Here is a 10882-nt window from a genome sequence, read left to right as displayed (position 1 = left end):
TGATCAAATGGGCAGAAACAGGGGGAAAAAGACATATCATACATATGCACCCGAATAGCGAATGGAGGCCACTTTTCCACTGGTTCGTTTTTCACTCATGCTGGGAAGGCTACTCCGGTTATTTCACTCCACACATCAACCACTGTTTCATGAGCATGCAGCCTCCAGCTGCCTGACAGGTGACATTACGCCCAAACTCTGTATGCCATGGGCTCTCCAACCCTGTTCCTCCATCTACCAAGTGCTTAATTTGGGAAACCAAGTCAAATCTGTTCAGGAAGATTGTTTTCACAACAAAAAATATTTAATTAAACTGTTGACAGCCCCTCTCTCTGCGCGCTTGAGAAAGGTGTGAAGGAGAGAGGGGAGAAGGAAACGCACGGAGGTGAGATATTCTGCTAAAAGTAATTTCAGCGTATTAATTATGAAAATGTAAATTTATTCATTATTAATTATGAAAATTAATAGGCTATTCAAAATCAAATACAAATTCACTATAATTGTAGGCTAACTCTGAATTAGTTTAATTTTGGAGTATAGGCTAGACCAATTATGTACCAAAGACATCATAAATCAGTTGTTTATGTTTTTCTTCCATGCATTATATTAGGTAGTCTATGTATTGTATAATGACACAATTATTATTTTTAATTCAGTAATTTTTTTCAGGCTTAGGCTCATACACTATATAGGCCTATGCATATGCATAAGCTCTAATATGCATATGTGTGTTTTGAATCAATCATCACCTTAGAAAGTGCTGTCCATTTTGTTGCATTAGGCTTTGAAACAACATCCACAATGGTCATGTTTTCCGCTCAACCTATTGTTGAACTTCTATCTTCAAATTGATTAATCACAGTGACGTGAGTTTTAAAAGGACATACTGTTTTCATGATAAGTGTTGAAAGTGATTTTCGATTACATTTGCATTGATATCAGAGTGGTTAGAGGGACAATAGAGCCCCGAGTACCAGGCCATTAGCGACCTGATGATCGTTAGCAAGTTGGGTACTACCAACTCATGTCCAGCGTGCATAAAAGGAGATTACATGGAATTTTACTGTGGCCATGACTCATGACTGCCCCTGCCAAACAAATAAATGTCATGTACTAAACAGATAATGAAATGCTTGTTTGTTTGTTTATCTGGCTTTCTGCATGCATTTAGCTTCGTCAGTCTCACCACCAGGCATTAGTTGGCCCAATAGGTCACTCCTGTGGCATTAGATAAAGAACTCCATATGGAATATCATCCAGAAAGCATAGTTAAACACACAGTTGTTTGGTTGGGATTTGGAATACATAGGGAGCACATAGGGTGATCATTCCCTGGATTCTGTCTTTTGTGCTCAGACAACACATTCATTGGCCCTTGACAAAAGGGATGAGAAGGTAGATAGATGACTGTCACCTCATTAATCATGTTTTGGTTTCCTCCACAAAGAGGGACTATTTTCCGGATGCCTCGGCACTGGTGTATTTCTTTGCTCATATCGCCTTTTGTTTTGAGGCAGTGTTGGCCTATGTAGCCAATGAATCGTGCAAAACCAAATTAAGCCCAGACTTCATTGTAATTGTTTTGCTCCTTGACTTTGCAACACAGAAGATGTGCCATATTTCAAGGATGAACATCAAAGTACATTAGCCATTCCTGCTACTTCAACCACCAAACATCCTTACAACAAATCACCTTGAAATCCATCTCAATTGTATTGATACTCGATTACCATGACTTGGTGGTACTGTACGAAGATTCGTCTTTAATAAATGTGTCCTCATAACCGTTTAGGTAGCTTGATCATTGAATTAACTTTCGTATGTTGATTTAGTATCAGTATGTTCAGTACCATCCTTTTTTGATGTGATATCACAAACTTTAATATAATGAATATATGAATATAACTACTTTAACTTATACATTTTATTTAATGTAATTTGTATGAAGGAATGAAGACTAAAGGGATTTTCTTACAATCTAGTCCGTACAGTAAATCTTAAATTGCACAACGTATTGTCTTGTTTGAAAGAGTTAATGAACTCACCTCTACAAAATTAATTTTCTTGTCTTTATGAGTTTTCATGTGATCTGTGCTAGTTAATTATGCCTATCCATGCCTCTAATTATGTTACCGTTTAACACTCCACTCCTGATTTCACAGGAAAATTGTCAGTGCTCTGACCTTCACGCGTATAGATGTTATTAAGGCATGGGATAGTCACACAAAATATCAAGAGGACCTCACAAGTTCAATATACCAAGTCTGCCTTTTTTTACTCCAGGAAATAGATCAAATGTGTAAATTGATATACTCAAGGGCCTCACCTACTGTGATGGGGTGTGAGTAGGCCTATGGCAGTAATAAAGGGACAAATCATGGCTAGGGAATTGTAGACATGATTCTGATTTTTGTGTAGTTATTCCTTTGGTATGTACACATTGTTTATGTAGACAATCAAACAATTGGACATTTAAGAAATGAATTGCTGTAGCATGGACAATAGTGATCAGGGAACTTGCTGCAGTTGGTTTTTAGATCTGCACCCCATGCAGATAGGAAGCTTTAGAACATTTGGTCTATGAGCTATTGAACACTATTCCTAATCCAGATAGCTATATTTAATATTGAAAATGAATATTAGTAGACAATCAAACAAGTGAAACATTTGAAAAAACAAATGGCTGTAGCATTGACAGGTGAGGTCAGGGAATCCACCACAGTTGGTTTTAGATCAAGGTCTATTGAACATAAATATTTGACGTGAAAGGTCGGGTTGAACATGCAAATGGCAGGGCTGAATATTGTACCTACAGTACCTTTCGGAAATTATTCATACCCCTTGACTTATTGCACATTTTGTTGTGTTACAGCCTGAATTTAAATTTTTAGCACCCATCTACACACAAAAACCCATAATGACAGTGAAAAAAAAACATGTTTTTAGAAATGTTTGCAAATGTATTGAAAATGAAATACAGAAATATCTAAATTATATACAGTACCTGTCCAAAGTTTGGACACACCTACTCATTCAATGGTTTTTCTTTATTTGTACTATCTTCTACATAGAAGAATAACAGTGAAGACATAAAAACTATGAAATAACACATATGGAATCATATATTTTAGATTTTAGATTCTTCAAAGTAGCCACCCTTTGCCTTGATGACAGCTTTGCACACTCTTGGCATTTTCTCAACCAGCATCACCTGGAATGCTTTTCCAACAGTCTTGAAGGAGTTCCCACATATGCTGAGCACTTGTTGGCCACTTTTCCTTCACTCTGCGGTCCAACTCATCTCAAACCTACTACATCACTCTCCTTCTTGGTCAAGTAGCCCTTATATAGCCTGGAGGTGTGTTGGGTCATTGTTCTGTTGTAAAACAAATGATAGTCCAACTAAGATGGGATGGCGTATCGCTGTAGAATGCTGTGGTAGCCATGCTGGTTAAATGTGCCTTGAATTCTAAATAAATTACTGACAGGGTCACCAGCTAAGCACCATCACACCTCTACCTCCATACTTCAAGGTGGGAATCACACATGCGGAGATCATCCGTTCACCTACTCGGCGTCTCACAAAGACTCAACAGACCAAAGGACAGATTTCCACCAGTTTAATGTCCATTGCTCGTGTTTCTTGGCCCTAGCAAGTCTGTTCTTCTTATTGGTGTCCTTTAGTAGTGGTTTCTTTGCAGCAATTCGACCACGAAGGCCTGATTCTCGCAGTCTCTGAACAGTTGATGTTGAGATGTGTCTGTTACTTGAACTCTGTGAAGCGTATATTTGGGCTGCAATTTCTGAGGCTGGTAACTCTAATGAACTTATCCTCTGCAGCAGAGGTAACTCTTGGTCTTCCTTTCCTGTGGCAGTCCTCATGAGAGCCAGCTTCATCATAGCGCTTGATGGTTTTTGTGACTGAACTTGAAGAAACTTGAAGAAAATCCTTGACATTTTCCGCATTGACTGACCTTCATGTCTTAAAGTAATGATGGACTGTCATTTCTCTTTGCTTATTTGAGCTGTTCTTGCCATAATATGGACTTGGTATTTTACCAAATAGGGCTATCTTCTCTATACCACCCCACCTTGTCTTTAAAACAGTTTTTTTTTCGTGCTGTTTTGGGGAGCAAAAGGCTGCTAGTGTGAAACAGTTTCCCAATCATCATTAGCGCTCCACAATCAGTCTAGCTGACACACACAAAGAAAAACATGAAAGTGCAAGTATAGAAAATCATGTTCCATCTGAGTGAGATCCCACGTGGAAGGAGCTGCACCCCGGTACCTTTCAGCACAGATGGTATTCACTTTGGTTCTGATAAGCACCAAATACCCAGACTGTGAACCTCTGTTCCTCAGTCGGCACTGCATGGACCTGTGAGGCAATATTTTTCGGGCCAAACAAAGATATTTACCTGCCATTAAGATAATCGGCTGCCTTGAAGAGTGATACAATTGGGGGGGAAGGTGGTGAGAGAAATAAACAGTTGGTAAGGAAGGATTTCTAACTTTGTGACTCCATTTTGACACTAATTAAGAGGGGAAATAACACTGGGAGATATGGTTTCTGCGGGGAGCCAGGAAGCAAACAGCTATGACTTTTCTCCCGTGTTTAAATGTCTATCATGGGTTTGGGTGCATAACCAATCCACCTGTCCACTCTCTTAACATTAACATTCGTATTCGGCTTCTGAAGAGCCAACTACTTATGTAAGCTGTGGGAAAGCCATTTCCAACTAAATATAAAGTGGTAAACACTTGAATATACATGTGTTTGTATTTACAAGACCCAATACACATCAAACATGTTATTCTGAATATGACACAACTTGAGTTCAGCTTGCCAGTATGCAGTATGTGAGTAAATCTACTTATAGGGATAAGGAAGAATATACAGAATTCAGTGGATCCCTTTTGGAGTTATGTATGTTAAGTTTCACATTCAACATGTTGTACGCTTAACTTTCAAAAACTGATCAAATTACTGACAAACATTCAGTCATTATGGTTTCAAAAGTGTAACATTGTCGTTTTCTTTTTGTCTGCCTTATTCATGTACTTCTTACATTTTTAACCAACAAGTGCTTCAATGCCTATACAAGCAGGGAAGTGGCTGCCTTGCTATCTGCTATTGATGGCAACCAGCTGTGCTGACTGTCAACTGAGGATAGACTGTTTGCATCGATCATGAAGTAAGTTACAGCGTGGAGACTCCTTTCATTATCAGCCAACATGACTCCAGACAGACATGCATTGACTTCCATTGTATTTACTCAACTTCTCCCTAATTGATTATGTACTTTTCCTGGAAAATTGCCTGTTAAAGAAATGTAATCCCCTTTGCAAAATAAAGAAAGTATCGTACAGTTAAATATGTAATCTTATCGATGGGTCCATTTTCTGTTTAATGGTGCCGTTCTGTACTTTCTCACAATTGCAGCTAACAGATGCTTGCATGAATTAAATATCGGTTGAGGATGAAGTAGAACAGCAGGGTAGCAAGTGCAGAGCAGCAGAGGAGCCCAATTTGGAAGCATTTTGGGGGGAAAAGACACCAATAAACAACACAAACCTAAATATGTGCTACACACTTAACCGTACACCCAATGGAAAAATCTGGCTTTAAATAATAATCTGTCTGCATAGCATTCCTCCTGGTAATGACCTATTCTCTAAGTGATGTCTTGGAGGAGAACACTAGGCGCTCTGCACCTCTTTTCACATGTATAATCTATGGGGAAATGAATGAGAATGTGAAAATGTCGCTCTGTACTCTGTGCAATTAACAACCGGTGTCGTGGTGGTATGGCAGGGTAGAGAAACAAGATTCAACCTATTAAGGAAGTCCCCATGCTGTAATGGTACATAATTGATAGGTGAGAGGAGAGCACTTGAAACAGACCACTACAGTTTGTACTCAGAATCAAGAGGCCAGTCATTGGGGCATGGCCATTAGCTGGAGTTGGCACTGTTATTTGGATCGGGCCACAGTCAGTCGTGGCCAGGGTCAGTGAGAAATCAATGGGGCTCTCCGGTTATTGTGACAGTCACCACACACCCTCTCTAGAGACGACAAATGTTCAGGCTAATGCACGAAGGAAGCTCTAGTCTAGAGCACACAGTATTTTTCAATTCTCTCCATGGCTAAAGCAGTAAGAAATAGATGTCATAGTTGTAAAAGACTGTGACTGTGAGTAGTATCATCCTAATTAAAACATTGAATTAAAAAGAAAAAAAATGTGTTGCATTATTTGAGCAAAAAAAATATGTTTAGGGGTATTTTATGAGGGAAATGATTTGTTTTGGAATTGTCCAAATATTTTCAATATTATTCATTTCTATGTTGGCCCTATGCATGGAAGGCCCTTATCCGGAGTAAAGGATTCCATTTTTAAGCCCCCAAAGTTTTTTTTTTAAAGTAAATTTAGCTGGCAATAATGAATATTAACTGAAAAATGATCGTATGTAGTTTCTTACAATAGCCATCTCTAACTTTAAAGAATGTTTCTCTCAAAACTGTGATTCCTAAAATATGTGTCTGGAGATTTGGTGAACTCCGTCAGATTTGTCTAAAATTAATCAGGAATGAGCAGGGTCAACTACACCGTAAGCACCCCTATTTCATGTTCTCATTACATGTAGTAAATGTTCTCTACTTTTTATATATTTAAACAAACAATATTGAAATCACCATGGTCACAACCATAAACTGTCAACTTCATCTCCCTGATAGATTAAGATAGGATATGAATTCTGGTTAAAATATGTTTATTTTAATTAGGTTATAGAATCATGACGCAACTGAGGAAAAGGAACATTGCTATGTTGTATACCACGTAAATGAAGAAAGAGAAGAATGTAATTCTTGTCAACACTGTAAAACAGAAATTCTGTCAGATTGCTGAAAGATCTGATGGAATGGTTGTTTTTATTGGGGATTTTCAAATGAATAATTTTCTATATTTTTCAATATTTTTATTTTTAGAGTAAAAAATATGTCTGTTTTGAGTTTTTTCTGTCAACTCTGTCAGTGGCTTGTCACTCCATCCCTTATGATAATTTTTTTGGGTCAATATTATGAAATAATATTTTAATCACTGTTCGGCAACATATGCTTAAAGTATTGACATATTTGCTGTGTTAGATCTAAGGGATAATGTTCGCTTTAGAACTAAAAAAAACATGTCAAAATGCTAACTAAATTAGCCCTGGAGCATTATATAGCGCTATAAAATACAAAAATGAAAGAAGTTTGGAGATTTGTATTACATACAGTATTTAAATAACCTAATATTAGAAATAAACAATCAAGAGAGGCGCATGCACGTACCGATGGGGAGTGTCACGTCCTGATCAGTATAGAATATATTTGGTTATTGTAGTTTGGTCAGGACGTGGCAGAGGGGAGTTGATGTAAGTTTATGGGGTTCGTCACTGGTCTATGTCTGTGTTTCTATGTCTAGTTAATTGGGGTTGGACTCTCAATTGAAGGCAGGTGTGTTGAGTTGCCTTTGATTGGGAGTCCTATATAGTAGGGTGTGTTTGTCTTTGTGTTTTGTGGGTAGTTGTTTTTTGCACTGCTAGGTATAGCCTGTGAAACTGTCTCCTGTCGTGTTGTCTGCATTTGTTGTTTTTCCGTGATCAACGTGTTTAATAAATATGATGTTGAGCACACAACCTGCTGCGTATTGGTCCACGTTCTCCGACAGTGATTTCGCGATATCGTCAGAAGACGAGGATCGTGACAGGGAGTGAGTAACTCCTGTTTTGTTCTGTCAAAACTGTGATTATATTTTCAACATAGTTTAAATTAAGCCTCTATAATCTGTAGCTCAATATATTCAAAAGCAACTGGGAGAGAGTAAATGGTCAGTTATATACAACACTGAACCAATCTGTGGGTAAGTCATGGCTTCCCTTAGAGGAAAAGACAAAGAACAATTGGAGATGCAAATGAGAGCAATGACCAACTAAAAAATATCCAGGAAAACATAGCTAAAAGGCTCTCAATGCTCACCAAAACAAAACAAACTGTTACAATATGTTGTTAGAAAGTAGATTTTCTTGAAAGGAAAGTAGAGTCTATTGTGTCAGATTTGGGCATGTGGACGAACAGGACAACAAAATTGGCCTTCTGGAAACAAAGGTGCAAACTTTAGAAGATGAACTGGACCAGCAAGAAAACAGATTGAGACAAAACAACATGAGAATATTGTCCCTACCAGAAGATGAGGAAAAAGGAGACCTTTCCAGCCACATGATCAAGCTGATATCGGAGGTGCTTGGCATGGATGTATCACCGGAGGATCTGGAGCGATGCCATCGCATCGGCGTGAAACAGAAGAACGCTAAATAACCTCACATGGTAATCTTTAAGCTGTGGAACTATCAGACCAAAGTCAAAATCCATCGCCAGTCCATTTGATTCGTCCAAGACTTTTCTGCTAAACTGAGGAAAAAAACGTGAGCAATTCATTATGATCGCATAGTCAATGGAGGAAAAAGGAATCAAATCTCAACTCTGATTCCCGGCAGTGCTGTCGTTATGTGTCACGCCCTGGCTATAGAGAGGGTTTTGTTCTCTATTTTGGTTAGGCCAGGATGTGACTAGGGTGGGCATTCTATGTTCCGTTTTCTATGTTTTGTGTATTTCTTTGTTTTGGCCGGGTATGGCTCTCAATCAGGAACAGCTGTCTATCGTTGTCTCTGATTGGGAGCCATACTTAGGTAGCCCTTTTCCCACAGGGTTTTTGTGGGTAATTGTTTTCTGTCTTGTGTTTTTCGCCTGACAGAGCTGTTGCGTTTTGTTCCTCTTTGTTTTTGATTCAGTGTTCAGTTTTAATAAATACCATCATGAACATGTACCACGCTGCACCTTGGTCCTCTCCTTGCAACAACCGTTACAGACCTACCCACCACAAATGGATCAAGCAGCATGGTAAGAAGGACTCCTGGACATGGGAGGATATCCTGGACGGCAAGGGATCCTACACATGGGAGGAGATCCTGGCTGGAAGGGATTGCCTTCCAGCCTCCACCTGGGAACAGGTGGAGGCAGCCAGGAGAGTGGAGGCAGCAGGAGAGTGGAGCGAACACTATGCTGGCACACGGCTGGCAAAGAAGCCCGAGAGGCAGCCTCCAAAACATTTTTTGGGGGGGCACACGGGGAGATTGGCGGAGTCTGACAATAGAACTGAGCCAACTCCCCGTGCTTACCGGAGGCAGCGTGGTACTGGTCAGGCACCGTGTTATGCGGTGAAGCGCACAGTGTCTCCAGTACACACTCATAGCCCGGTGTGCTATAGGCCAGCCCCCCGCAAGTGCCATGGGAGAGTGGGCATCCAGCCAGGGCGGATTGTGCAAGCTCAGCGCGTCTGGTCTCCAGTGCGTCGTTTCGGCCCAGGGTATCCTGCGCCGGCTCTGCAGACTGGGTCTCCGGGGCGCTGGGTTCGTCCTGTGCCCGCGCTCCGCCCGTGCTGGGCTACAGTGACAACTCAGCCAGGACGGGTTGTGCAGGCCGTGCGCTCCAGACCTCCAGTGCGTCTCCAGGACCCGGTCTATCCTGTGCCTGCTCCCAGAGCCAGGCCTCCTGCAAGTCTCCCCAGCCTGGTGAATCCTGTGCCTGCTCCCAGAGCCAGGCCTCCTGCATGTCTCCCCAGCCTGGTGAGTCCTGTGCCTGACTCCTGTCCGGAGCTGCCAGAGTCACCCGCCTGTCCGGAGCTGCCAGAGTCGCCCGCCTGTCCGGAGCTGCCAGAGTCGCCCGCCTGTCCGAAGCTGCCAGAGTCGCCCGCCAGTCCGGAGCTGCCAGAGTCGCCCGCCAGTCCGGAACTGCCAGAGTCGCCCGCCAGTCCGGAGCTGCCAGAGTCGCCCTCCAGTCCGGAGCTGCCAGAGTCGCCCGCCTGTCCGGGGCCCGCTGCGAGTGTCCCCAGTCCGGGATCGGCGGCGAGGGTCCCCACTCCAGAGGCGCCACCTAAGTGGGCCAAGCCGAAGGTGGAGCGGGGTCCACGTCCCGCACCAGAGCCGCCGCCGTAAGGAAGGCCCACCCGGACCCTCCCCTTTCGAGTCAGGTTTTGCGGCCGGAGTATGCACCTTTGGGGGGGGTACTGTCACGCCCTGGCCATAGAGAGGGTTTTGTTCTCTATTTTGGTTAGGCCAGGGTGTGACTAGGGTGGGCATTCTATTTTCCGTTTTCTATGTTTTGTGTATTTCTTTGTTTTGGCCGGGTATGGCTCTCAATCAGTTTTTTTTTTGACCGGGTATGGCTCTCAATTGTCTCTGATTGGGAGCCATACTTAGGTAGCCTTTTTCCCACAGGGTTTTTGTGGGTAGTTATTTTCTGTCTTGTGTTTTTCGCCTGACAGAGCTGTTGCGTTTTGTTCCTCTTTGTTTTTGATTCAGTGTTCAGTTTTAATAAATACCATCATGAACACGTACCACGCTGCACCTTGGTCCTCTCCTTGCAACAACCGTTACAGTATGGAAGGGAACACAGAGGATGGAGTTCACAAGCGCCGATGTAGCCCTGAACAGGCTGCAGGAAACCTTTCCAGTTGAAAAAGAGCCCAATGACCTGAGGAGAGGAAGAAGCAGAAAAAAGTGATAAGCACACTTGGCTACATACAGTGATGCCCAAGACCAGTTTATCGTAAGTTGAGACAATATTCTTTCCCCCTCTCAACAATACAATCTAGACTTTATTCTCCCCAAGTAACTGTTCTCCTCTAGGAAGTAATGATGCAATTAGTCTATTGCAATGAGATACATGGACAGTGAAAAGACAATATAAAAGGAGAAATATAGCATGTATGTCAATAATTGTCAATAATTGTTCTATGGATGTGTGTGTGTGTGGGCGAGAGGTTGTGAGTGGGTGTATGTT

Source organism: Salmo salar, chromosome ssa13 (genome assembly GCF_905237065.1).
Source record: "Salmo salar chromosome ssa13, Ssal_v3.1, whole genome shotgun sequence".
Taxonomy (NCBI): domain Eukaryota; kingdom Metazoa; phylum Chordata; class Actinopteri; order Salmoniformes; family Salmonidae; genus Salmo; species Salmo salar.
This window is presented reverse-complemented; position numbering follows the sequence as displayed.